The 27,714-nt window shown below is 47.2% G+C and overlaps 1 protein-coding gene and 1 pseudogene across 1 annotated transcript in view; both read left to right on the top strand.

The window, feature by feature from the left end:
• Positions 1-27,714, top strand: part of SLO2 (slowpoke 2) — a 604,504-nt gene that overhangs the window by 350,327 nt on the left and 226,463 nt on the right. The window lies entirely within an intron of this gene.
• Positions 10,047-10,813, top strand: LOC144116465 (uncharacterized; annotated as a pseudogene).

The raw sequence follows: 27,714 nt of genomic DNA, 5'->3' as shown, positions 1-27,714 counted from the left end.
GGGACGTTAAACCCCATAAAACTAAACCAAAGCGTCAATATTGGATATAGCGGATGGTGGTCGGTATTCGCCCTGCGGTGCGCCCTTGGTGTTATCGTAATCACTTAAGGCGGATGCTTCCGTTAATTTGTCTTGTCTAGTCGGGAAGCTGCGGCATGGCGTCTTTAAAACCGCGTTAAAAAAACTCAGTAGCGACGGAATTATATTAATTGGTCGTTTTTCTTTTTCGTTCACAAAGTTTACAAGGGCGCAGAAAAGAACGGAAATAAACGAGGAAAGGCAAAAATTTAAAAAAAAAACGCGCATTGCTTCCAAGCCAACGTATCTCATGTTGTAAGTAAAACACTGCACTCTATATATATTCTCATCTTTATTTCATTAAGATCATTTTTACATTTCGTTTACTTCTCGCTAGTGTTTACTTTCACATCCTGAAAAATTCTGTGCGACTATCAAGTTCCCAGCTTATACTCGGCACAAGCTGAATGCAGCCTGAAGTAGGCGGCTATGTGAGACATATTTGTCTTCAGTATCTCCACAAAATTCAGAGAGGCTTATGCTCACGTCTGAAATTCATTTTACAGCGTTTTCTATCACGCCCTTGAAAACACGTTCAAGCTTCAATGTCGACATATCTCCTCGCAACGGGAGACATAACGTTAATATTTGCGTGGAGGATATATTTCTTTTTTTTGTGATCGATTGCACCTCAGCTGACAATTTTTGTCAAATAAAACAGTGCACTCAGAACACAAATACGCCATATGGGAGTAAAAAAGGGGAGTAAGTTGTCTTATAGCACACTCCCTTTTATAAACGGCAGTGCACTATAGGGACAGCTTACTCCCTTGTTACTCCTTTCTGTGTAGAGTGTAGCTACGAAATTCGTGAGCGGAACACTTGAATCGACCGACGTGCGCTGCAGTATCCAAAAAGAAGGGCGAAGCACTGAGGCGACTAACAACCTCAATGCTTCAAAGATGCGTACCCTCGTTCAATGCTTCAAGCATTGCAGAATGCGACATGAGCTTCTGTTATAGCGTAGACGGATCACTCAAGCTCACTTGGCAGCAACCAAACAACCACCAGTAGTCACGGACGGCCCGTTTAAAGCCCGAATAAGTGCCCGTTTAATCGTCCGTCATGCGCCCATCTCTAAGGGTCCATTAACGATAGGCAAGCTAACGTACTGAGGATTTCCGAGACTTCCTTATCAACGGTGAGGCAGAAGTCACACTCTCTCGCGGCTGCGCGCACCTAATAGTCCGGCAGTAGCGATCGTCCCCACGTAGGTCTCCCAGCTTCACCGCGAAGACCACTAGTTCATAACGTGAAGCCCGGGCAAACCGTTCCGCAGATACCCAGATTGCAGGATTACGGGGCTAAGCGGGCCACCGCGGCCTTGCGGCGAGGAATTATGTGGCCCGGCTGTGTACGAGTCGATCTCGAACGCCTTGCCCAACGGGGTGGGTGCGGGCGCTGCCCGCGCCCGAGAACTGCGCTCTGTGCTGGCATCCTAAGCAGTAGCTGCCGCAGTATAGTTGATGGCTGTTCTCCGGACAATTTTCGCAACTCCCGTTTGCGTCGCCTCGGTCGTTCCTTGCTGCAGCTGCCGAGGTTTTTTTCTTCCTTGCTTTTTTTTTTTACGTGTGCAAATGTGTAAGCCTGATCTCGCTCGAGACACGGGCCGGGTTGATTAGTGCTCGGGTCATTTCCTATCTCGCTATCATGCTCGAACTGCGCCCAAATCTTTTTTCCCAGATCTCACGGCGTCGGTGATTGCTTTTTTTTCGGTGGGGGGGGGGGGGGGGGGGGGGTGCTTTCCACTCGCATGTTTCGCGCCGCGGACCAAAGGGCGTATATGGGCAGGCTGGATTTGCAGATGACAAATGGAGCTCCCCCCCGTTAAGCCTTTCAATTTCCCCGGCCCTTCCATGTCGCAGAAACTTGGCCTTGCGTCACGCGTACTTAATAAGGTCGACCGGCCGCTGTACTGAAGGACGTAGTGATGAAAAGGGGCAATCGGAGGCAACTGCATTATTCGATGACTGGGCCGCTTCGTACACAGGGAATACAGGCGGCGTCCGCTCGGCTCCAATCGGTCTCTGCAGAAAAATGAGTGCGCTCTTTTAATAGTTCGTTATTGCCAGCTGGCGAGTCCGTATCAGCCGAGAATATCACTGCGGCGCTTGTCTCGAACGCAAAGAAGAAAAAAGGCCCAAGGAATGGAAACATTCTTACGAACTTATCACATACGAATTTTTCTCCTCTTTCTTCAGACTTCACCAGCGTCGAAACAGGCAAAAGCTTCTCTGCTTACGCCGATACTTGCTGAATGGAGCCCCTGAGTGCCGTGTGCATTTTGTGGGGTCTCATTTGCGTGGCACAGTCTCAGTATTTCAGCAGTCTTTTGGTGCCACTCGGTAAGAAGATGAAATGAAAATCAGCAATATTTGTTATTCCATGGTTTCACATTGCATTCTTTATAAAGGAGGGACCTAAAAACTCGGTGCGGGAGTTGTCTCAGCGGGTCTTAAAGTAATCAAGGTTGGTACATCAGCAGTGATCCTTTAAGATGCAAATCATCACTAAAAAGATTGTAGAAGAAGTGAGAACAATAAAAAGAACAAAAATATGGGTGCAAATTTTATTACTTTTTGTTATTCTACTAAGGTCAAATTTTTTTCCTTGCTTCTTCTTATGAACAAAGCGTCATATCTGACGTAACAGCTCGGGGTAACTTATTCCACAGCTTTGTTGCAGGTAACAAAAATGAGAACGATCCTTCATTTGTTCGAATGACTGGCACGGCTAGCGTTTCGGATGAAGCTGGGCGGAGTGTAGGTATTTGTGGGTAATTTGTGAGCGTTTTCAAGGGAATGCTTCAGTGTGACGAATCAGTTTGTAAGTTAAGACTAGACCGGAATTATCGAACATGGCATATCTTATATGGAATTAAAACATGAGCAACCTCATGAAAGGTCGCTGTTAAGGCACCATATGGACCATATGATCAAGCCCTGAAACAAAAATCAAATTCGGTCTTTTACTCCTGGAGCTTCTTCGGTCGAAATGAGCTGCGTCCTCCCGAGACCCCGGCGTATGACGCTCTAGCCTTCAATCTTTAGACGTACGGTTGTACACGGGCACAGATATCTTTTCCTTTCACCAGCGGTCACCGGCTCCCGATTGGTTCCGGGCGTGCGATCTTCAACAAATTAAGATTCGGTGCGCTTCATTGTTTCAAGCGCTCAGAGAAGCGCTACTTAGTGCAGGCAGAAAATGACAATACGTTGACAATTATATCACAATAAACCGGCAATACGTTCACAATAAATCTACCACATGTTCACATGACCTATTTGAAAATGGAAATGAGAAAACGCCAGCTTATACTCAAATTTAGGTGGAGGTTTAAAAAGCGCAGGTGTTCAAGATTAATTCGAAGCCTTCCACTATACGCTGTGCCTAGCTCAGAGCATTGAGTTTTGTTTTGACACGCGAAAGCACTGCAAATCATAATTATTGTTTGTTCATACACTTGATGCATATGTGATGCGGATAAGACACACATCATGTACGAAGAAGGGCTGCTAAGAAAGCAGAAGCCTAAGGAATAAAGTGAAATCATCCTCAAAGAATAAAACTTGAAGGCATGCCGCCAACGCAGACATGCAGCATAATTATTGGCGCCACAACTCACACGATGAGTGCCGCGTAGTGATAAAAACAGGGTTAATGACTGCGTGAGAAAGCAATCAGCCATTATTCCGAAACAGGCATCATTTCAACCCTGGCGAGCGCGGGCAGCGCACTGATCACATCGAACGCAACGCCACTGCGTAATACTACTGCGTGAATACTTAGCTGTGAAGCGTGTGCACGTTCGGCAAAAAGCGCATGTAGTGAACAGGTGCTGTGTGTTCAATTATCAAACGCTCTAACCTGCGCAGGAGTCCTGATCATCCGGTACCACACTCGCACGCACGTAGCAGTTACTTCAGGGACTCCCGGATGGTGTCCACCGCCGTCTTATCTGATACCTGATTTAATATCTGCTGCGGGTCCTTGGACCCAAGATATTAAACTTATCTTTAGAATAAGGCAAAGTGCTTAGCTTGAAGCACTCCGGCACGGGTTGGCCCGGTATTGCACTGGCTCCGGTATCGGCCCGGGTTATATTTGCGCGGCGCGTCTTTTCTTTTACTCCTTGCACTCCTATCCATTGACTCTCCTACTTTCAGCGCGTGGCAGGGGTTGTGGTTCGGCTTGAGCCAGTAGGCATGCCCGTGCACTTTCCTTTTCTTTCTTCCTATCAACAACAGCAGCAGTTACTTCACCAAGTGAATTTTGCCACTTCCGTTTTCTTCATTCTTCCTGTCCCTTCTCCTTCTATGGGAAGGCAGGCGTCGTGCTGTATTCAAAGAATCAACTATAGTCCCTGCTGGGGGAGATTAAAGGGGTACACGCTAAGAGGGGTAGGCTGTAATTGGTTTTTCTTGAACACAATGCGACGTTAAAGACGGCGCCAAGCAAGGTGGCGAAATCAGGAGCTCTGTGTACCGCTGGGGAGCTTTCGCAAGAACTTCCCTTTGACCAGGACTAGTCGCCCGCGACTTCCGCGTGGCTTCCGTCAACATTGTCAAACTCAACATGGCAGCAAAGCTCCCGCATGAAGAGAAGAGTTTTTTTTTTATTGAATAGGGATCTGGTACCAAGTGGAGGTCATGTTTTGTGAACTTAACGACTCCAGTGGTCTTCTAGGCCACAATCCAATGAATGACATGCACTAACTTGAGGGTTGAGGTGTCCTTGCGCTGGAATCAGTGTTTTTATTTGGGATTACAAAGCATCTATAGTAATTCTGGACTGTGCGTTTTTTTCTTTTGCATTTTATAGTGCTAGCAGCTGAAATATGTTTATTTTCAATTTTAAACCAATTTTTTCAATGACTGAAACATTCGAGCACAGTTCTTTTTTGCGGACCGTTTCCGACTGGAACTGTCTTCCGGGGGCCATTTTACAGTCCTCTAGTTTTGGTAAAGCTCTTTAATAGCATTTGTTTGAGTGACTGAGTGTTGTATTTTGTTTTGTTTCATTGACCGCAGCCTCGTGAACTGCCTTTTCTAGTGCCATTCTTTGTTTCCTTTCTTTGCATTAGCCCTCCTGCATGTGCCAAAAATGTTGGCCTGCGGTATTTTTAAATAAAAAAATAAATTTCTCAACTTCTACTCTGTATCCGCCTTTAGGTTGATACTGTAAATTAATAAATGTAACGCCTATCATGGCCACGAATCTACCGCCATTATAAATGAATTGATGTGCAGGCGTACTAAAATACCGAACGCTTATGAAAAGAAATCAAAAACGTATACGGTTATCCTGGTAACATATCCTCACATTAGAAATTCGTTTCGTGTCCTTCCTAAACATAATTGTCAGGATGCGCTCCAGGTGATCGCCCGAGGCTTTCAAGGGTAAAAGACGCAATCTGCCTTTCAAGGAGGCTTGTGGAACAAATAATCCGTGCGTACAGTTGCTTCAAAAGCAGTCGGGACAAGCACGCGATGAAGCGTATTGCGCATATTCTTTCACTGCCTTCCGCAGCTACACTGACGATACTGTTGAGCTTGTCTGCAGGAGAACCACCGCTGCACCGCACTCAAAAGCTACATTTAAGGCGTGCTTTCTTTGTTTAACACGTTATCTCAGGCAAATATGAAGCAAATGGATACTAAAAAAATAAACGCTGCGTCCTCGCTCACCACGTAGTCCTAACGCCGCGGACACGCTATCGAAAGGATCACGAGAAGTGACATAAGCGCCGGTGCTTTACGAACGCCGTAGACTCTAGGACTATGTAGCGCTACGAAAGACACGGAATCGTTGCTTCTTATCTAGGATCCTCGAACGGAGCTTCATATTTTTTTATTTGAACTCAAATGGGCACTCAGGGCAAAGCAGCTTCCTCTGTGGGCTTGATGTCCAAACGCAGATCGCTTTTGGCCTGCGGGCAAGAGATAGCCGCGCATCGCGAAAGCTTCGGCAGCCTTTCTTCTAGCAGCGCGAATGGGGAGAGGCTCGACTGCCAAATCCCGCAAAATGCCTCGTCCTTGGCTGCATTCACAGTCATCGTGGAGGGCTCATGATGTCGCCTCGTTTCTGGCTTATCAACAGACACACGTACCCCATGCTTTTTATGAGGCAGTAAGTCAACTGTTTTCTTTCTTTCTTTTTTCTTCGCCTGAAGTCTTAACACTGTACCTCGTTCACGGACTATTAAGTTTCGTAGTCAGCTTTCTCGGGTGAACTTTTCTCATTCCCATTGCGCAATAGCAGTTATTATTTCGTGTTTTTTTTTCTGGAAAAAAAAGGGGGGGGGGGGGGGGGGGGCTTCTGTGGTACTAACGAACACGCAAAAAAAAAAGAATGAAAAAGAATAAGCCAGTCGTTTCATTTGATTTTTTTAGCACCGTGCATGTTATTCGACGATCGCCTTTGTCCGTTCAGCATCGTTCCCATTCTCAGGCAACTAGAAATAGGGACATCATGCTAATTTTCTTTTCTGTAAATTTGCTCACTTCCGTCAGGTTTCGTTTTTCTTCGTTTTTTACTTTTGTCTTATTTGACGAATCCTTTTTCTATCAGTTGGACTCGATTCTGGGGCCATCGGCGGCATCCCATTTTTTTTTTTAATTTCTCGCCTGCCCCGTGTACATGATGTTGCAGTCCTCGTTCGCTCCACGCATGGTGCACCCATTTTGGGCGAGAAACAGACAGTATCCACTAGCAACTCTCGAATGCAAGCAGATGTTTGTGACTCTGATAAACGCAGCGCGAAAGGCAAGACGATGGACGGAAAAACGAGACAACCGCAAGCACCGACTTTATTACAGTACTTGATCACGAGTGGTTTATAGGGTGTCCGAGGCGAATTCTATCAGCGACGCATGCGCAAAAAAAAAAAAGGAAAACTGCTTTTCACATAACGCGATGAAAGTCGAGCTCACGCAGTCAGCACCGAATCTAGCGATATGGGACATAGTCCTTGCTTTTTCTAATCATAGCAGTGCTAGCATAATGTGTTTGTCTAGTCTTTCAATCCCTCGTATTGTAGCTTGCAGCGGTAGCTGTTGAGGCAAAGGGTCCCGGCCTGTCCTTAGCTGTAGTGGTCACCGTCAACATCAAACGTCCGGACACGTGCCAAGGGATGCACATGTGAAAGCGAGAGGTGGAAGTGCGAGGAGGTGCGGAGAGGAAAGCGCGCCGCTTATGGAGAGAGTGAGTCATTTTGCACGCCTGCGCAGTAGCTGCCTCCGCAGCCACGGTAAAGCGGCATGCGGCCACATGCGCGTTACAGGAGGGCCATGGGTGCAACCGAGGCGGAGTGTCGTGCTGTGAACGCTGCACGTGCAAAGCCACAAACTTACGGCGGATCAACAACATTGCTGCAGGCAGAATTCTAGGTTGTCGCTTTTACGTAGCACTGCTTTCGTTATATCTGCCACATTTCTGAATGCAAAAAAAAACAATGAGAAAAAGCAGGAAAAAGAAAACTTGGGAAACCGCAAGATGCACCAATGCGGAGCTCGTTGGAACAATATGACCGCCACTCTGACTGCTTGTTGTAAAATAAAGAATAACCAAGAAAACGGTCTGCACTCAGCTCCATTTGGTTTCTTGTTTTTTGTTTCTTTTTTAACTCACGGGCTTGTGTACAGCTTTCTTTTTCATGGATCGTTCAGATGTGGCTTTCAGAAAGCATTTACTCTCGAGCTGAAACTTCAATTTTTCACCGCCTTCATTAGCCTGCGCCGCCAGCGCTTTCTCGCCCCTTTACGAATTTTTTATATCTTCTTTTTTTTTTCTCCAGTGCTTCCTGCTCTCACATCTGCCGCGCATTTTCTTCTCAGAGCGAAGGCCGAAAGCGCGAAAACGACCGATGCAGCGGCCCTTTGAAATTTTGATGTTTGTTCTTGGTAAACAAACATTCTTTGTAGTTGAAGCGTATATGGCGGTTATTTCTGGCCACGTATGTAACCCTACTTTCCTGCCTCCGAGGAGCAATCGCCCCGGGCGTTTTCGTTTCCTTTTTCTCATGCTGCATTTGTTTGTTTCTTTGCCCAGTATTCGTTCTGTGAAAAGAGGGGTCTGATAATCAACGTCTTTTATTCTAGAAAAACAAAAACCTTTTATTTGCGTGGATCATTCTCCGCTCTGAGCCCGCATGACAAATTACTGGTTCCAGTGGTCCGGCGCTGTCGCAGGGTCGCGGCGGCGGAGTTTCCATTAAATGGAGATAAGAAAGCCCCTGAAAAAAAAAAGCATGAAATGAATAGAAACGAGTGCCAACCTCGCAGGCAAAACTGTTTTAATAATTCACGAACGCTTGCCATGCGTCCCAGTCGTGTCTTCTGGGGAGAAAAGAAGCTAAGTAAATAACAGCTAATAAAAAATGGTCTCAAAGTGGGCTATATTCTAAGCTTTGCAGAATGCCAGGCACTATAGAGTCACTATAGCGCCGTGTCTTTGTGCGTTCTTTTTCTATCCTCGCGCATTTGCGCTGCGTATTTCATGTTCTGAACTACGCTAACACGCCCATGTATGTACTCTTTCGAAGTGTATACAGTCCACGCGTTTATAATTCAAGCCTTGAAGTCCTTACGAAAATATTAATGTTCACTAAACAAACCCCGAGAGGGGCTAATTGAACGGTATTTATTTTCCAGAAAGACGGCGCTCATTACATTTTTTTTTCTCGCACTGCTTTCACGGCTTCTCTATTTTTCACGTGCGATAAAGACGAGCCCTACTTCTGCTAGACCGATTCCTTCGTACTGCAATGTGTCACAATACTTCGAAGCTCACCTCTGAGAACACCGTGGCGATGTTCAAACGGCACCGAGCGCGAAACGCAAAAGTGCCTCTCCGTGAATTTTTGTGATGATTGCTAGAACGTCCGTCCCGTGTGAGCCCGCATTCTGAAGCAGACGAGCAGAAAAGTTGTTCACCCTTTCGTGAACAGTGCATTGAACTAGCTACAATGGCGGAGCGGCTGCAGATGTTCGCTCACCGTCCAATCTGACGAGTAGATCTTCACGCTTCCATTGTTGCAGGCATTCTCTGCCTCTTTTTGTTTATATACAATTGGTTGCTGAGAGCTGCGCTCCGCAGAAATTGGTTAGTGCTCGGCTTGGCTCTTCTCGTACAGTTTGGGGACGATCATTCGCGCTGCACACACACGCTGCGGTCTCCTCGCTTTCCCTGTTGTTTTTAGTTTCTATGTGTTTTAAATTCGTTTCCGGTACGTGGCGAATATTTTCGTTCGCAATGCGTTCAACGCTGCGGATGGGAGTCTCACAGGCTATACCACAGCCAAAGTGACAGACTTGACACTATTTTGTTTTTCACGTACTTGTGACCAAATCTCTTGCTCCCCACTCTCTCCAGTCTTGCAAGGTTGGTCGGGAGGCGAACTACCACGAATTCATGCTCGGCGATTCGGGATCATTGCCGCGCATCACTATACTGCGGATAGACCACAGAGTAAAATAGAAGCGTCGACTTGAGCGCACCGCTATGCATTTGGCACACGCCGGTAATGCCGCGTTGACCCCTGATTTCTTCCTCCGTTCCCTTTCTTTTACCGACTAGCCTTTGTGCACACTCTTTCTCTTGTACTCCCCCTTCTCAGTCACAGAGCTCACACGCCACCTGTAGACATAACCAGGAAACAAAACACTGGCGTGAGCAACAGGCGACATGCGTGCGACAGCATCTCAACAGGAGTTTCATGACGCGTCCGACATGTGGCGTCGCGATTTAATCAATGGCCCTGGTAAAACGCCCCCAGCCCGCCGAGCGCGTTCCGGCTAGATCAGTTGAGTCGGCTGTACTGTGTATTTCACTCCGAGCTTCGGACCTTCCGCGTCTTTCGCTTCTATCTCCTAGCCAGTTTAGAGGTCGCGGGCTGCAATCCGAATCCAAGTGCCGGAAAAGAAGAGTTGCGAGGTGATTGTCCTTCGCAGGTTCCTTGGTGTACTAAAATGCATCTTGCCACCTTGATACTGAGCGCCACATTGGCCGTCGCTGCGCAAGGTCTTTCGCTTCCTTCAGCACGCACCTTCGGATCGTCGCACGACGAGCACACGGTTCCTGATCATCACCACGGCTTTCATCACCAATCCGCTGTTCCCGACCACGACCATTCCAGCCAGCATGAGGCCTCCATCGGCGGCGATCTTTCAGGGTCCGCGCTTGTATGCCAGGTTGTCGAGATTCCTGTTATCCGACCTGCTGGACTTCCTGCCGTACCAACGCATGTCGACTAAGCTGCCGCAAGTCCAGGGCTTCCGGCGAACGTAGCGTCATCTGTAATCTCCACTTCGCAGCAGGCGCTGTCCACGCTGAACTCTCGAGTTCGAACCTCTGCCGACAGCATACATCGCCCCGTGGTTTCTGCTCTTGAAAATGCGTCTCAGTGGCTGAACAGCACATTGCAGGCTCAAATGAACCGCCATCCGCACCAGCAACAGCACGGACCCCATGTCTCGGTGCACCACCACCCTCACCAGCAGCCGCACCACCTCGTTCACAACGCCTTGGCGCACCAACACTCTCACCAGCAGCCGCACCACCCTATACACCAACATCAGTCCAACCAGCACATGCACGCCACTCCAATGCAGTCACTCAAGGCCTGCACTTAGACTGCACGCTCCCGCAAAATGCAATTCCAATGACGGTGGTCTCGCTTCCTGTCCTGGTTCCTGCTGTGAACGCTGGCTCTGGTCTGCCTTTCGCCAGCCTTTGAAACGCCGCTCGTGGATTTCAACTTACGGACCCTTCAACCGCCTTCCAGCAATCAGCCACTGAAGAGGTGCCCAACTTTACTTCCTCGGCTCTATCCGCAGCGGAACCAAGCACTGCGGGATTCTCTTTGTCTACCCTTGCTACCAGTGATGGTTCTGACTTCCCGGATGGCACAACTACGCCCTTCTAGGGACTACCTCGGCTTAACAAGTCCGTATCTCTGCGGCGCTCACAGAAGCGCATTGCATGCCGCACGACACGTAGCCTTCGACTAAGATTGCGACATCGCACAGACCCCGCCAGCATCAGCGTAAATTTATGCCCTATTCGCTCTGATGTTCGCAACGGCAAAATACTTTTACTCGAACACGTTTGCATGTGTATAGTTTCCATGATCGCGGTTGCATATATACGCATTCCATGCGCCATATACTCCAGCGTGCTAATTCTTCTTGCTGTGCGCAATTTTTTTAGTCTCTAATAAACTACCGGCAGTTATAAAAAAAGCGCTTGTGTTGTTTGGTCTTCCCTGTCCGTTGTCCAGAGTGCGCTTCATATATTTTTCAAGATGCAATACCAACTAGCTCCAATGTCGATTCTACTTCAGTGCTATACCATGCGGACGATGGCGGTTATAGCGAGTGAGTGGACAGTCGCCTCCTGGCGGCCGTGCTGGCACCCAGCTGACGGAAGTGCGCAGTGTGTGTGGCGCCCTCTGAGTTGGCTTTTTGCCGACAAAAAGAAGAACGATGACGACGGCGCATGCGCGCTGAGACCTAAATGGCCAACTCGTTCATCACTCCGGGCTCTCCTTGTGACAAGGGCCTGGATTCAGCGCACCGACGCGTGAGATGAGCAAGCTCCGCCACATGGCCTGCCTTAAAGCTTTCGGTCTATTTCTCTAAGCCGTTGCCTTGTTTTGACTACATTTGGCTAGTCCTGGTAACTTTTTTTGACGCCTTCTGTTTGTGTGCCACACAGAAGCATTCACCGGTTTGTATACCGTCTGCACTTTTTCCCGCTCTTGTCACTTTTCGATCCTGACTAGACTGCAGACAAGGAAAAGGTAAGGAACAGCTGTCATCCACAGCAGCCTCGGCGGCGCATGGCAGCAGTTTTTTTTTTTGTTGCTTCGTCCTCTCTGTAACAGCTTGTTCAAGAAGCGCTCGCTTATTTTCGGTGCATGGCGGCACCGTTTCATTTTAATGCTGGTTCCTGTCACGGTCGTGATGCGGCTCCAAACTGTCTCTCTGACTGGCGGCAATAATCCTTCGGTGGTAAAAGGCGTCGTCTACATTTTTTTTCGCGGCTTCTCTGTACCGCGGGAGGAAGTGATCGATGTTTTTCATGTGGCATGTGCTTTGAACTAAAACCGTTTTTTTTCTTCCTCTTTCTGTTTACTCGGATATAGTGTCTTCAGCTGTTACTATCGGCCGCTGTCGTATTTAAGCCATGGTTATGCGGCACACGCGCTATCGTTTGTTTCATTCACCCGTGTCATGCTTCTAGCTGACGAAAATAGCGCGTTCCGGAGGGGTTAAAAAGCAAGGAATAAATAGAGCCATATTTTTCATGTCTGTCGGGGCTGCATGACAGCTTATTTAGTTTGGTTTTATGGGGGGTTTAACGTCCCAAAGCAACTGAGGCTATGGAGACGCCGTAGTGAAGGGCTCCGGAAATTTCGGCCACCTGGGGTTCTTTAACGTGCACTGGCATCGCACAGTACACGGGCCTCTGAAATTTCGCCTCCATCGAAAACAGCTTATTTTGTGTACTACATGCTGGTGACGATGAGCCAGAAAAAATAATATGCCCCAAGGAAAAAAATCGCTGCCCAAGTCAAAATCTTTCAAGCAAAAATAAATTCGAGTGACAGGTGTGGCACTCCATCAAAGCGCTCAGGGAAGGTGGAAATTAAAACGGTCGCATAGTAAAAGGGAACTAAGCCGGTGTATGGTAAAAGGAACGCGCTTAACGCGGGGCGAGACTTAAACTTGCATTCAATGATAATCTGCATTTGCATCATGTGGCCATGAAGTAGTGGCCAGGAACACTCCTATGGGAGCTCATTCATGCTAAAGAGAAAGCAACTAATTTTTCGGAGAATGCGATAAGAATATGCGCGGTCTCATTAGGAATATATTAGCAAAAAAATATTGGTGGGGGTTCAGCTCTGGTTAAACCTGGAGTGACGCGAAAGCTACAGCTGGCCGAGTGGAACTTGCTCTGTTGAATTGCAAAGTCAGTTTTCGCCGCTCCGTTTCGCTGGGCGTTCCTTCTTCATCTTCGTCCCACTTGACACAGCGCCGCGACCACGTGGCTGGTCACGTGACCAACCAGGTGACGAACCACGTGATCAGCCACGGCGCCGCGCCGCCAGCAGCTGCTCCGCACCACGTGACAGCGTGGCGACTCAGCCACAGGGTGGAAGTGCCGGCACGCTGAAGGCTCGAAATGCTACCGTAATGTAGCTATCGCTACAAAACACTGGTATCATGCCTTTTTTTAGAATACTTCCCTCTGTGCACACGTCCATTCTGCACGTATCTGACGCCCATTTGTAAACAGCTGCACTTTGCAATCCCAGTGTGTATGACTGTGTCATCATTAATATAATCAAATACAACAGTCACAATAGATTTAATACCAAACTTGCTTCAATGTGGGCAAAATATAAAGATATCCCTGTGCTTCGCGATGTCAGCGCACATTAAAGAACCCTAGAGAGAGAGAGAGAATGAAGGAAACGCAGGGAGGTTAACCAGATGTGTCTCCGGTTTGCTACCCTACACTGGGGATGGGGGATATGGGTTAGAAAGATGACAGAGAGGAAAACGCAAAAAAAAGGAACGTGCACACATGTAGACACACACACACACACACAAGGCGTTCCAGTTAAAGTCTTTCACACAGGCCGGTAGATTGTAAGAAGCGCAAAAGCGCTTGCACGGCCTTCTTCTGTTGTAGAATTCTTTTTTTCAGATAGCGGTTGGTCGTCCAGTTGGTCAAATTCGTGGCTAAGGCATGCCCTCTGTGGACTGTACTGCAGGCAGGAGCACAATATATGGCCAATTGATTCTTCATGGCCGCAGTGGTCGCAGGTTGCGGTGTCGATCATCCCTATGCGGAAGGCATAGGCTTTAGTAAAGGCAACACCCAACCAAAGTCGATATAAAAGCGTGGCGTGTCTACGCCGAAGCTGTGATGGCGCTCGAAGACTTAATGTTGGAGAGAGTTTAAATTAATCCGAAGCCCTCCACTATGGTGTCCCTCACAGCCCATGTCTCTCTTCGGGACGTTAAACCCCACAATTTACTCTTTTTCTTCCGGTAGCCCGCCGTCTTCCCAGGGGCTATTCCCCACCAAGCCTTCCCACATAAACGGCACTCGCGTGCGTTCCCGTGTACAGAAAACAGTGTTAATGGCACGTTACCGTCTGCGCTGCATCTATTCACGTACTCCCCACACTGACATAATGACGTATTTTCAGGCAAGCGGTAGCCCACAGTCTCAGCCAGTTCAGAATGGCAGTGTTGCGTTGATGGATTCGGCGTACCTTCCATAACACAAGCATAAAACTGTATTTCTCCGCATGCTTCTTAGCAGATCTACATGCAGCAGGAATGAATGGAAAGCTAAGCCCAATGTTTAAACATATTTTTATTCTAAAATGTACTTTTTTGTGAAGAACACGCTTATACTGTGCGTCGGCAGGCGATTCGTATTGGACCCGCCGCGGTGGCTCAGTAGTTACGGCGCTCGGCTGCTGACCCGAAAGACGCGGGTTCGACCCCGGCCGCGGCGGCGGAATTTCTATGAAGGCGAAATTCTAGAGGCCCGTGTACTGTGCGATGTCAGTTCACGTTCAAAAATTCCAGGTGGTCGAAATTTCCGGAGCCCTTCACTGCGGCGTCCCTCATAGCCTGAGTCGCTTCGGGACGTTGAACCCTAATAAACCAAATCAAGCGATTCGTATTGTTCGAGCGCCGCGAAGACCACACACGCAAAGAACAATATACAGAAACAATCGCAGCGCTATAAACTAAACAGTTTTATTAAACACACAAAATATATAAAAAAGGTACAAAACAGACTAAACCATATCGCGAAAAGCAAAAAGTGAAACTACCAGCAGAATCGCTTGTAGAATCGACAGATCAACCGAACGCACAATGCATTTTTTGTGAGATAGGCAAGCTCTGCTTCTAGCAGTGACAACGATAGCGTGGTCTGTTATTTGGTATGCCTCCAGTGGCTCGCGCGCTGTCTGGTCTTTGTTTTTCCACGGAACACGCGTTTCAGGAAACAAAGGTCCACAGTTATGGCTTTTGATGTGGGCACAAAAGTGCGACCTCCGGCCGCCATCAGGTGAATTCTCGGGCTCCCTGAAACGCCCATTTAGACAGCGTCCCACCTGTCCCGTGTGATTATGCCCGCAAGACGCAGGGATATCATATACTGCCCGCAAACACAGGCCACATACTGAGGGGAGTGGGTCACACCCCGCCCGTCCTTTCCTCTGCGGGCCGTGTCCGCTCTTTCATTCAGCGGCGTACCATCGCAATTTGTTATTTGCCAAAAACACAACATGAGCGTCATGTTCCTGAACGATCGATCGTACACATTTTGTTTAATAAAATCGTTTAATTTTCAGTGAACTCCTGGTCCTGTCTTTTCTTTTCTTCGCATGCCGTTCTCATGGTGCTCGAACAATATGAATGTCTGCAAACTCACCCAGATTTCCACCCTTCTAAGGAAGGTAATTACTAGGGAAGAGGGAAGTTTTCTGAAGGATTGTTCTTTTTCTCCGTGTCACAGGGTCGCGTATTGTACCTAAAGGATGCAATATTAAAAGTTGAGAATGTGACCCGACAATCTCATCTTTAGTGGAGCCGTCTACACGACTAGAACTCTACTGGAGCTTTTTGTACCTATTACCATGTTCTATGCAACGTTTTCTAGTTTTCTATATTTTCTAGTCAGATTATTTGCTTGTAACGTCACGTGAAGCGCTGAAGATTGAGTCTCATATCCGAATAGGCATAGCTGAGGTGCTATGCCCGTCGCTTTTTGTGTGTTCACAGCGAGTGCACTGTTTATGGAAATTTTTTGTGGAACATGAGGTGTTTCGAATCAATTTGGACACCGAGTAAGGGAAAACGAGTGCACTTAAGGTTTCGTGGTGCCTTTCGTCAGCAGCCTCAATGTTATCCATTTCTTCATCTTTGTTTTTCTCGTTTTCGTCCGTAGCTATCGGTACGCAGTTATCGGTACGCAGGGCGCAACGCATCAGCTATGACAGATTAAGCCTAATCGAATTTCTTGCTAAGGGGAGCGCTAAAGATACGAGTGTAATAAGTGGCTTAAACTGTCGCCACATACGTAATTTGATTCGCAGTTTCCGGTCGCAGCCACTGCGGGCCGTTCGAAGTAGGTCGGGCATTTAATGCGTAGGGCTCGCCGGCTTCCATAATTAACCGGCTGTACCTCTGGCGGTTCTTTGTAGCATGAGCCTAAGACGCAGAGGAGGCAGGGGTGAGGGTTCGGGAGGAGCATTCGCGTGGACGGCTTATATAAATAGAAGGCGCCCCACTGCCTGACGCCAGCGCATGCCAACAGTCGTTAATTCTACTCAGCGGAGCCCTGCGCGCTTTGTGATGTGGGGCTGCCGAAAGGGACGGGCGGATATATTACCGCATCGTAAGCAGCTGACCGTTCCTGCTCTGTATGCGCGCGGCAGACATTCATGGGGACGGCTCGACGAAAGCAATTTACTGCAAACCCTCTTTTTCATTCTATACTTGACTTCAGAGTAGAGAAAGAATGATTAAAATCTGCGTAGTTTATCACGCATTTAGGCAAAAATAGCTGTCGGCACGTAAGCGCGGACAGTGGGTGCACAGCCTCCAAGCTTGTTTGTGTAAAGGAAAAGGGTGCGCGCTTGAGCGTCTTGCATGTGGGAAATTTTACAAAGTTTCAAGCGGAAGTTAAGCCGTATGATTTCAACGAGAGGAAACTGTAAGGAAGTGAGATCAGGGAAATCCATTTGGAGCCACCGTCCGCTGAAACGGCATGTTTATTTACGATTTACAGACTGTGTGCTCAACCAAAAATATTCATTGGGCACACTTCGTCGCGACGCAACGCATTCTGGTCACGGCCGCTTCGTGTTCCGTGGCGCTCGACGCCGCAGCAAATTCCTGCGGCAGTTTCCTGAATCTGATTTAGGGATTTGGGGCAATGATGGCGGCCGGTGGTTGCATTTCACTTAAAAAAAGCGAGCCAAGTATCGCGGCGTCATCCCCGTCATTACCGAGCACGGTCCTAATCTCGACTCGAATGGCGGCGGTGCCTCACCAAGGAACACGCGCTGTAAGAGCGCAACGACGTTAAGCCTTCCACTGCTCGACTCTATTTTACGATCAATACTGGCCGCGGCAACCAGATTACTTGTTGTCGTTGATGTTGAACGGCGTGCCATGGAAGGAATGAAATGGCCATCAAGGAGCTTTTTTTTTATTCCTTGGTGTTCACAGCAAAGTGGTAAACTGTGTGAGTTGATTAATGGTCTGCGGGAAGTGTGTGCGCGAATGCGACACGCGTAACGTGAAAACCATGAGATCCATGATAACAGCGAGACAATACTTTCTTCGTGGCTTCGTCTCCGCCTGAGATTGCAGGAAGGACGCGTCGGCGCCCGCACCATCTTATACGCTCGACAACAAGGTGGTGAACCTCGCCCGTCACTTATTGTTAGCGTCAGTGGCTGTCAGACATTCCCTAAATCCTTCCTCGGAAAAGACAAGAAGTGGAAGTTGCTGTCGTGGTTCTGATTGAGTAGTAATGAAACGCTGGCGCGCCACACAACAGAGGTTTTTCTTCACAAATGTTTCCGGTCTGTTGTGGGATTTGAAACAGTGTTTTCTCTTTCTTTTTAAACAAAAAAAAAGGTAGCTCACGGTGGTCTATCTGAACCCCGGAAGCGGAAACTTTTATTTCTGCTCAAAACTAAACTTTACTCAAATCTTTTTCTCTCTCTCTCTCTCTTTGGACCTTTGAAGTGCGTGCTCCAATGATGTCTCTTGGAGCTGTCGACTGTTCTTTTATTCCATAGTTCAAACACTTTGACAAGTAAGGACGTTGTGGTAATCATGTCATAGAAAAATAGCAACTTATCTTTCTGGATATTTGGGTTAAAAATTCTCGACGAAATTAGCCAGCATTTTTTATGAACTTTCCCAGCTGCACATTGGGCACCTAATGTGTTAGGCATTGCAGCACTTCTATACCACGATTTCTGTGCCTCCCGAATTAAGGGACTAGACTTGAATGCGGCGATGTAGTGTGTGAGCACATGAACTGCACTTCCAGGGTTATACATTACGAGTACATGGACTCTGTAAGGTAGAGCTCTAGGCCTGGGGACAACAACATCTAGCAAACTAGTCCTTCAGTGTGAAAGATGCACATCAGGAAGATTTTGATCTGGGCATTTGTTTCAGAAGAAAAATGACCAGCTGTGTGAGCAAACAGCATGCCAGAGAAAAAAGAGGAACCTAATATGGCATGATAGTATACAAGGAAAGACAGAATTCACAGAAAAAAAAGAGAAAAGACATCAACGCATGAGAGAGGACAACGAAAAAGGGACGAGAAGAAGGAGGTATGCAAAGACAAAAAAAAAGAGTATCAAAAAGAAAATGCAATGCACAACTCTGTAGCTTAGATGCGGGGCAGAGGAAAAGGAATCTAATTGTTACATCGCTCTCTGCCGGTGGGCAGCAGATGATAATCAGTCCCGGATGTCTCGTTCAGTCGGCTGCCTAATCTTCGCTCCGTTGTCGCCATAGCAACCGTGTAATCCACGTATGCCTCGCTGCAAGAGCACGATGATCGAAGAGATGGAGGCCGCCACTTTCGTCGCTACAGACTCGTCGAGAAAGCCGAGCGAACAAAGGAACGGGGCTTGCTTCGCCGTGCGCTTTGTCCAACTTGGACCTTTCTTTGGAACAGGCTTGGGGCCGTTCTTCGAGGTAACACGCTATACGGAGTTCACTCTCAGTACTCGAACACGTCACAGAGGGTTGTTGCTCGGACTGCGTGCTGTTACTTCGCACAACGGCATGCCCACTTGGCGTCCAGGAAGGCAAAACTGCGCACGTCGACAGGCATGAGGCTGAGGGGGAGGCCGTGTAAGGGGCTGGCAATTCCGCTATCCGGTAAACGCCACCGGTACGCTGAGTCCCCCGCACCGGAAGGGCTCGCGTGCCCCACTCGGTATAACGCAATCGCGCGCACCCCTCTTTCGGCTCGTCGCATATTGGAGGCAATCTTGTTTCCGTGGGATAGGATGCACCCGGCACTTACAGAAGATTGCTCTGACATCTTGAGTGTCCTCAGCGCTGCCCATCCGGGGACAGCAGGGTGTCGTCACAGTGAGCCACCGGGTCTTCGCAGGTCGCCTGGGTCCCCGTTGTGCTACCCACTACCCAGGACGGGCGGCGGTGACAAACGTGGGAGCGGTTTGGGGCTAGCGGTGACAAAATTTTGCTTTCAGCTTAAGATGGAGAGAAATGAGTTGCCCTAAAAAAACAACATACTTCGTGTGCGTCGCGAAATACGAAGAAAAATGAAAGCGGTTTCATTGTAAAACAGGAAACACTCACCCGAGCAGTCTTACAAAAGGCTCGAGGTTACGCATTAGCTTCTGCGGCTCGACTCGTCGGTCCACTCCAAGTGCGTTTGAGTTATCGTCAGGCGCATAATGTGCCCTTGGTTATTGAAAAGTGAGAGTTGAGTATGAAGTTTATTCTAAACATTTGTACAAAATTGATGGTCTCCCTGGTAAGAAAGCGGTCAACACAGCTTGGTCTGAAACTCAATCGAAGCGTTGTCATCCTATTTCTCTTTTCATAACAATAGTTGTACCACACTGGCGTACCCTGAATTTACGGTGTCGTCGTTGCACGCCTGTCGTAGAAAAACTCAATGACATCACCACTCGAGGATCATGCGGTGGTCTCTTCGTGACCGATGAAAATGGCGCATTTTCAACCACAAGTGCTAGTCGCTGAGAATTGTCCACCTGTAGCCATGTCATCCAATCCACTTTCTTGTGAGGTGGAAGTGGGCTCCTTCAGAGAGGGTAGGGGAAGGGTGAGCTACTGTGTCCGTTTCCCCTCAGCTGAAAGGTGGCTGGTGCCTAAAAACATGCGGACGTGCGCATTCTCAGGTTTCACTAACTCGTGTGTAATACGCGCAGCGCACGTCTATTTGTTAGAGGTGTAATTAATATATAGTTTTGTAAGTTTGGCTCATTGAATCTTGAGCTGTTCGCTCTATGCAAGACATTTTGTGATCTGTCCTGGAAAGCTTGATTTTGTCAAGAGGTTGGGTTCATTGCACACTGCAGACTGTTTAATGTTAAGCCTTGACACAACACATGCGTCCATATCACTCTACTTCTTTTTCCTTAACCTAAACCGGCGCTCGCTTCGGCAGAGGTTGATTTTTACAATCAATTCTGACGAAAATTGAAAAAAGAAAAGCGCTAGCAGGCCACTGAAAGGCGGTTAATTTTAAAGAGTGAGTAATCTGTGCGTTAAGGTAGTTGAGCAATTGTTTTTCTTTGCTCTGGCAATATTTTGAAAATACAATCGCTGGGTTCGTCAGGAGCGCTTCTTTAGCCCTGAGCTGAAGAGGAAGGGAGGAATTTTCGACCTAATTTGTCTTAAGCACGCCGCTGCTCCCCGGGTCTTTTCAAGGCAAATGAAAGTCGTTAAAAGAAAAACGACTGAGGCGGGGCGAGCTTTGTGAAAAAGCGTTAGCCACTACGCATAGAATGGTGGTGAATTTCGCCGTTTAACGTCACGATGACGCTCGGCGCGTATTGTCGGCAACGTAATGGATGGCCACTTCGGTAAATGTTGATTAATTGCCAGCGTTAAGCAACTCACATGGAGATAAGGGGCTGACGATAGACGGCGCACAATGAAATATTATGCTGCTCGCCGAGAGTGAGAGAGTCCAGCGATTTCGCCGGCGGAAAGTAAATAATGGCAAAATGGTGAGGGGTCTGCGAGAAACCATCTCCGCGAAAAGGAGAGGCTATGAGATGGAACAACTGCAGTTCGGTAAGAGCTGAATACGTAAGCTAGGCTGGGAACATGGCGTGCTGTTTGAAAACCGAAATACTCGCGTTTCGAAAGCGTCAACGTCCGCGCGCGTATGCGCGTGAATTGTGCGCTTTCTTTGTGTTAAAACAAGGACCTCAGAAATCTAGGGGTAGGTTCCAGCTTCTCATCGGGGGTTCCTGGCCAATGTTGGCCGTGCAAGAAGCTTTGTGAGTTGAATGCGGCTGCTTTCTGATGCGGCAAAGCACTTCCAGGCCCGCAGGATGTGCTGAGATCGCTGCGAAAATGGCTCAGGAGAGAGAGAGAGGACGTTTTGATTAGCATTCTCTAATACATGATTAAAGATTCCTGTACCTTTTACGGAACATTTCGAAATGTCCCTTTTATTGGTTTCTGCAGCACTGAAACTAAAGGAAATTTCATCCTAATCTACGAGCTAAAAATATCTCGAATAAGATAAGTGTTGGATAATTTACGCAATAAAACATTTTTTCCTGAGGGTATATGGAAATCACGTTCAGAGTCACGTCAATTTACGAGGTAGTCTCAAAGTTACAGTGATCGTCAGAGTAAAAATAACAAAGGAAGACTTAGGGAGCACTAGTACTCACCTGCAAAGTTAACATTTTTCGTTATGTTACTTCTTTTTCTTCACAAAATTAAGCACAAGATTATCCTAAAACCACCTAATGGACGTTGTGCGGAGACGTTAAAAAAAGCAACAATACACCCGGCATCCCATACGAGCGTGCATAGATATATCCGAGGTTTCGTAATTTTTTAGTATTTTCACAAAAAGTTTGTAAACGCTCGTTCGGGGAGACGGCGCGAGGAAAAAAATAGGAGTTCCACTTCATCAAGCTTTCATGCACGTTCTGACACAGTAAAATTAGAGTGAGTGGAAGCAAATATACAAAACTTGAACTAAAAATATACCCATCCGTATTTGATGGCGCAGAAGCTTGACAGGTGATTCTACTAACAATTTAACCTGTGTTCATTATCTCAAGCCATACCTAATACACATCAAGCCAGAAAATGAGCAATTAGCAAGTCATTCAGTTCAAAAAAAAAAGAAAAGGGGCCAAACTGTTGTTTTGATTAGGGCATGAAGGGACTGCACTAAAGTTGGCGGAAGGCGGAAAATATCAACTTTTGAGAAACATCAAATTAGCCCGATATGTCCAGCGAAAGGCAATATTTACGCCGCCGGCGGAACAAGATTTCGCGTCAGAAATCGGCCCTCGAAAAACCATGGACGGACAAGTAAACAGAGAGCATATATAGTATAATATATCACCACCGTTCTTTTATATCTCGCGTGCCCGAGTTATCGAGTCCCTTTTGCATCTCAGAGTGAGCGCGTTGTAAAAACAAAAGGAACGCTTGAAATAACTCCGGCATTTCGTAATCTTCATTCCGCCGCGTACACATCTCATCTGACTGCGCTTAGGCTTTGCTGTTTGCTTTCCACTGCATCACTTACGGGTTTGCGGCCGCGGCTGCGCCTTCGGAATTCCGCCGTCTCTGGGGCTTCCGCTGTTCTTGCTTTAAGTGCTTCGGCCACCGACTTCGCTGCGCTGAGTCAGTCCGAGCTTTTTATCCAAGTCTCGGCCGTGATGCGATGTTATATGGAATCGCTTAGCTGCCGTTTTAGGGCCTAAGTGCAGTGGCAGTCTGCACTATAATTAGGGCTGAAAGCCCTAGGTAACCTTCTTCGGGTACGAACACGAGGCGGGTAAAACAATCTGTCTGGCTCTTTCTTTTATAGCGTACACCTTCCAGAAAAAGGGAAGACAGCGAAAAATTTGAAGACGTGAAATTGCAGGCCGAAAAGTGCACCTCATCTAGACGAATCCAACTTCTAGAAAGGGCTTCAGAGCAAGCAACTGGGTTCTTAATGGGTGGGTTTTCATTCTTCAAGACAGATCTCTCATACACCAAGAATGAGCTTGGGGTGATTTTATCTCTCGGTTGTCGATGTTTTGGCTGCGTGAAGAAAAAAAATATTTATTTCAGTGCCTCTCGGTCAGAAAGAAATCCGACCCCGACCGCCAGCTCCACCATTTCGCCGAAACGTGGAAAGATAACAGTATAGTACCCGTTTCGAAGCCGCCGCAGAAGGCCTTAGCCAAAGAAGGCCAACATTCTTCATCGAACAATCCGTAGAAGAAAATAAGGTTGCATCGCCGGAATTCGTCAGCATAGAATCTTTCATTCGCTTTCACTGCGTCTAAGCTCCACCAATAGTTCCAAAATACTACAATAAAATGGCCACTAAAACTTCGTATGCATTTCCCTCTGGATTCTGTTGACTTGGCTTTTGACTTTGCTTCGTTTTACTAGAAAACTGCGCCCCCGTTTTTGATGACTTGGCAATATGCATTGTTATATTTTCTAACTGTTATACCGAACACTGCGCCAAACATCCGCGACACAAGACTGTTAGTGTCTGCAACACTCGCGCACTAAAAAAAAAAAAAAAAGAGGGCTTCGCCTTTGGTTAATAGTTACGAAGGCAGAGCATGCTTTACAGGCGAAAAGGTGAACGTGAGGTGGTATCGCATGAGCTGTTCGGGGTGCCATCAATATATGCATGTAAGGTTCGGTCAACGCGTGACGAATACAGGCTTAAAAAAAACCGGTTGCTCTTCGCTTGAAGCTTTCCGGGAGTTCTGGCAACGTTATGCTGGGGCTCAGTGACGCGAAACCGAGTGTGCTGTGGAGCTCATTGTTACACTGTGCTCCAAAGGTTTAGGATGGGCTGCTCAGTATTGCAGGTGCACAAGAACCGACTTCAAATCAATGGCCGATTTGAACCAATACGCAGCTTTAATATTTTTGAATTGTTTTCATTATTAAGCCACTGATACCGCTGAAATGTAGCCAAATAGTCCGAATTTCTTGAGCCGCCCTATTCCCCCCTATAATGAAAAGATGCCACAGTGTCGTTTTCTCTATCTTTTTCAAGTGTAGTTTCTATTAAGTTGCTTGCTGCCTCAAATTAGTTCGTCAACATCGTGTCCTGAATCTTAGCATGAGCTATTTTTCACGTTGGTTGCTGACCCAGCAAGAATATTCTGGGGGTATAAGGCAACGGGGACGAATTTTGACTCGTTGATTAAGCTTAGCGCATATCGTGTACAAGTATAAGTTTTAATAAAATTTAATGAGCCCATGGCTCTCAGTTTTATTCTTAGAAAAACACCTGCCGTGTTACTATGCCTTTCGCTAATTTTCTACGCTTATAATGGATTCGCTTTACCTTAATTTATAGAGATTAGCGTTCCGAGGCGACTCAAACTGTGAGGGAAGCCCTAGTGGAGGGCTTCGGCTAATTTCGAACACTTGGGGTAATTTCGTCCGCCATCGAAATGCGACCGCCACGGTCGGGAATGGACCCGCATCTTTCGGGTCAGCAGCCGAACACCATAACCATTCAGCCACCGCTGTGGCTTTTAGAATGAATTCTTAAGGTCTTTTTGCAACTATATTTTTGTCCTGTTTGGGGTGAATCTCGGTGTCAACCTGACCCGCCGCGTTTTATAAAGCATACGCACTGTGCGCGCACGCTCTGGTTACAGATTCCTCCAATTCAGCGTCGCCGGCAAGGAACGTACAGGATCTTTAGTATTCGAAACCAAAATACTGAAAGACGCACTCGACAATCAGCTCAAGACTTAGGCGTGTGTCGTAGAGAATAAGCGTTGCTCTGTAACAAACAGCGAGCTTCGCATCACATGAATAGCACAGGAACGAAGAAGCAATAGGCAATCCATGAAAAATTGTGTCTTTTGGGCGTTGGGGGCCCATCAGAAACAGAACTTTAATTAAACCAGGCCCGGCGACCCCCTTTCACCATGCAGTGGAGGGCGGGAAAGAAAAAAGGGAGCCAATCAATATGATCACTTGTTTTACGTCACGATACCTAACGTTGCCATAAATTTCGTTCGGAAAGGCCGTGCCGAAGGGGAAAGCGTGAATCTCCCGCATTCATCAAAGCGGCCTAACGGCAGAGTACCTTGTAGACAAGACAGCAGATGGTCATATTTCCTGTTTCCGGTGCTCTCATGGAAGAACCTGTTGGATAAAGTGGCGGCGACCAAGCGCACGAAGACTCGGTGCCAGGGGTGCCATAACTTTCAGAAACGCGCTGCTTCGGATTTCGGTCTCGCACAGGCGCTGACAGGAGACAGCCTGTTTCCCACAGCAAGACGGCCTTCGCCCTCCCCTCGCCTGCAAACATTCGATACATAGCGTGCAGGCGAACGCGAGGGAGAAGAAACGTTATTTCCTCTTCCTGCGCAACGTTCCTGTTCACTTCCACTCCCTTTTCTCCGTTGTCCCCGTGGCGCCGATGGTAAGCAGCGCACTGCACCCGACTGACGCAGGCAGAAACAAAACAAGCGCTCAGTTTGCTGGAAAAGTGAGCGGGATGCCGAAATAAGTGAAGCACGGGCAAGCCTGTGCTCTTGTCGCTTTGTTTCCGGGCCATTCGCGCGCGTTTCCTCTGGTCTTCGCATCGCCCTCCTTCCCGGACCCTTTCTCGCTGCAGCTGGCGCTTTACGGCAGTGACGATTGGCAGCTGTTTTGGCTCGCTTGAAGCAACTTCATATGTGACTTCCGTTCTTTGTTGCACGAAGAATAATGGGGCTCTTTTCGCACTTAATGGATCAGACTGTCGAAAATCAAAGCCAAAATAGCGTTTGGACCCCTTTGTTTGAGTACAATTTAATAATACGAAAAAGAGAAAAAGAGTGTGAGGGAAGGTTCAAGCAAGGCAATTCACTGTATATAAGGTTATAGGTGTGAGTTTCTGGTTAAGCCTTTCAGCTTCTTTGCTGGACCGGTAATCAAAATTTCACTCTGTAAAACGCGCTAAGAGTGAACGCGAAATATTTACATGCTTGGATAAGGGCAGGTTGTGTAGACTTGCGCTGTGAGCCTTATGGTGGTTGAAGCACAATCTGAAAGACGTCGCAGTTTGATCGCAGCTAGCAGAAAGAACATTCTAGTAGATAAATTACGTTTCCACTGTCGCAAGTGAAGTTGCCTTTAATTCTTACACTGCAGCAGGAAGCAGTGCTAACAGCTGCATGTGACGTCATCTGTAGGCAGATTGCGCTTTAGCAAAAAATAAGGCTCACAGCGCAAGTCTACCAGACCTGCCGTTATCTAATTGTGCAAATGTTTGGCGTCACTTATTTTATAAATTAAATGCCACCCTCTTGAAATCTGGGTTTCCATCACACTGCGACCGAGAAGTCTGAGAATCATTTTTATTTCACAAGTTCAAAGTCATCTTGAGAGGTACAAAGCAAAGCGCAGGTATGCTACTTGCCTATCCTAATCGCCCCATTTTTCTGACCAATTTCTAGAGAGCAGCAGGGACGTGACTGGTATCTTTTATTCCGCTTATAAAATCCGTTATACGTGACTGTACAAGACGTCTGTATTATGCTTGCTTGCCAATGTGAGTCATTGCCCTTTCGCGGGGTTTATTCATTTTATTGGACGTGTACACTTCGCAAGCCACGTATTATCATCCAGAATGCAGATTCGCCTCTGTTTATCACGCGCAGCATTGTTCGCGGAATAAGAGAATATTTTCATTCCCCCAAAAAATACCCTTAATTCTTTTGTGACTGCAATTACCAATTCAGTGACCTTTAATGCTTTTCTACATGGAGGGCTAAAGTACCCCATTTCTTTTCGTAGAGCTATTTGAAGCATTCCTTCAGAAAGCCCGTATTGGGTGCGTGTTTCGTTTTTTTTAACTTGCAGTAAAAAATCTCTACAAAAATCGTCGCAATTTTTATTTTTTTGCGTGCCCCAACTGCGGCGCATTTTATAACAGTCGGTCCAGTTGTTGTCAAAAGCGTTATTCATGCGTTCCAGAGTACCAGGGTGAAAGAGTGTAGAAGCTTCCTTTCTTGTCGCCGTAAAATTAAATTTTTACCTCTTCCCTTAAAAGATCTGGTAATGGCGAAGGAGCTGCGCGGGATCAGAGGCCTGGAACATTGCTATATTGTTACATATTGCCCGCCACAACGTATCAAAAAAGTTTTTACGTTGTTCTGAAGCACTGGATGCGGCCAGTGCCAACGCACAAATAAAATCAGGAATTAATGCGTGTTGCCCGCGCCATAAGCAGTTTGCACGCACGTCATTTAGTAAACAATCCGCTATAAAATATAAAACAGAATGTTGACCTTTCTTTTTCAATTCGAGGCTATTAGGTTGCGGGAAGATTTAATTAGGAACAGAAGCACAGTACCGTCATTCATGAGCAAAATATCGTGGGCAGATGATTTATCTCGGGGCTATAAACCCTCATGCTCCTAAAGGATATTTCCGAAGTTAATATCATCCTCTATAACACCGCTTCTCTTCGTTGCGGTTCGCGCCTCTATAGTGTGAGTCAGAACAGAATGCAGCCGCAAATTGGCATTTAACAGCTCGTTGTGCTTGTAAAAGCAAGGAAGCATCCACGATGTTCTGCGGCGGTGTGCCATGAACCCATAGTGCGCATACTAGGTCCAGGAGTTATGGCAGCAATTATAAAAACAGCGCGTAGACTCAGGCGCGTTCATTTGTTCTTCTTTCTATTCAAAGTAAACTTGTACTCTGGAAGCGAATGCTCGGTATAGACACAAAGCAGCACGTACGTATTCTCTCCGCACATGCACGCCGTGGCAAAGTAATTTTTGCAATCTGAATCTGAAAATCTTAAATGAATCTGAATCACTGCTCGATTCTGAATGAATGG

This window comes from Amblyomma americanum, chromosome 1 (assembly GCF_052857255.1).
Source record: "Amblyomma americanum isolate KBUSLIRL-KWMA chromosome 1, ASM5285725v1, whole genome shotgun sequence".
In the NCBI taxonomy this organism is placed as follows: domain Eukaryota; kingdom Metazoa; phylum Arthropoda; class Arachnida; order Ixodida; family Ixodidae; genus Amblyomma; species Amblyomma americanum.
Note: the sequence above shows the minus strand (reverse complement) of the source record. Positions and strands in the feature narration are given on the sequence as shown.